The following is a 1,750-nucleotide window of genomic DNA, read 5'->3' as shown; positions in this document are numbered from 1 at the left end:
TTATTCTTCTTGAGTTTCATGCATTTAGCAAATTGTATCTTATATCTTGGGTATCCTAAGTTTTGGGCTAATATCCACTTATCAGTGAATACATATTGGAGGGCATCATCTTGAGTTTTTTTTAAAATTTGATTATTTTATTTATTTATATTTCAAATGTTGTCTCCCCTTCTGATCTCCCTTCCGTAAACCCCCATGCCATCCTTCTTCCCCTTTGCCTCTAAGATGGTGCTTCCCCACTCACCAACCCACTCCTGCCTCACTGCTCTAGCATCCCCCTATGCTGGGGCATCAAGCCTCCACAGAACCAAAGGTCTCCCCTCCTGCTGATGACAGATAAGGCTGGAAGAGATCTCTGTGATCAGTCTAATAGTTGGCTGTGAGAATCTACATCTGTATTAGTTAGGTGCAGGCAGAGACTCTCAGTGGACATATATACCAGGCTCCTGTCAGCAAGCACTTTTTGGCATCAGCAATAGTGTCAGGGTTTGGTGTCTGTAGATAGGATGGATTCCCTAGGTGGGATTGTCTCTCGATGTCTTTTCCTTCAGTCTTTGGTACATATTTTGTCCCATCATTTCCTTTGGACAGAAATAATTCTAGGTGAAAAGTTTTGAGATGTGTGGATGACCCCATCCCTCAACTGGTGGCTGTGCTTTTTTATTGGAGGTGGTCTCTAGAGGTTCTACTTTCCCTTTGTTGGGTACGTTGGCATGTCTTACTTGTTGGTTCCTAGGAACCTTTCACTTCTCTGGAGTCTCTGACTTTCTAGTAGCTTTCCTCCAAGTTCTCTAACCCCAGCCCCCACGCTACATATTTTTACCAATTCACATTTTTATTCTTCTTTGCAGTAGTAAAACTGCACTATTTTCTTGTGATATATCATTATTAATTGGCATGCTATGTCTCCCATAATAGGACATACACATCTAAATTCTCGGTTAGCATGTAAAATGGACTTACTTCCTTTGTGTTTGGTAGATTTCCATATGTAAATACTTGGACTCTTGATCTTTAGGAGCAAAGTTAAGGCCTTCATACTTCTTAAAGAATGTATATAGAGCAACTTCCATCAAGGTAATGTGCAGGCCACAGAGCATTAATCTAACCAATAATATTTGATTCCAGTTGCTAGTGTTTTCGTAATAGATCATTATTACACCAGGAACCTCAGAAGTAAGAAGCAAGTGAGTCAACTTAGAATTTTAGTTTTCAGCTTGCTGTTCCAGCCAATATTAATGTCTGACAGATAACATCAATATCCACTAACTATTGATATATTGCAGAGGACTACAAAAAATACCACGTCAAACCTCACTTTCTTTATACAGTTACCTCTCATTTCACTTAAAAGTTCAAGTAAGCGTATTTGCTATATTTGATTAAATGATTTATTTTTTATCAATGGGCATTTATTTAATTTATATTTCCAATGCTATCCCAAAAGTCCCCCACACCCTCCCACATCCACTCCCATACCCACCCACTCCCACCTCTTGGCCCTGGCGTTCCTCTGTACTTAGGCATATAAAGTCTGGACGACCAATGGGCCTCTCTTTCCACTGATGGCCAACCAGGCATCTTCTGATTCATATGCAGCTAGAGACACGAGCTCTGTAAAGGGGGGTGGGGGTACTGGTTAGTTTATATTGTTGTTCCACCTATAGGGTTGCAGATCACCCCAGCTCCCTGGGTACTTCCTCCAGCTCCTCCATTGGGGGCCCTGTGATCCATCCAATAGCTGACTGTG

This window comes from Mus caroli, chromosome 4, assembly GCF_900094665.2.
Source record: "Mus caroli chromosome 4, CAROLI_EIJ_v1.1, whole genome shotgun sequence".
Taxonomy (NCBI): domain Eukaryota; kingdom Metazoa; phylum Chordata; class Mammalia; order Rodentia; family Muridae; genus Mus; species Mus caroli.
Note: the sequence above shows the minus strand (reverse complement) of the source record.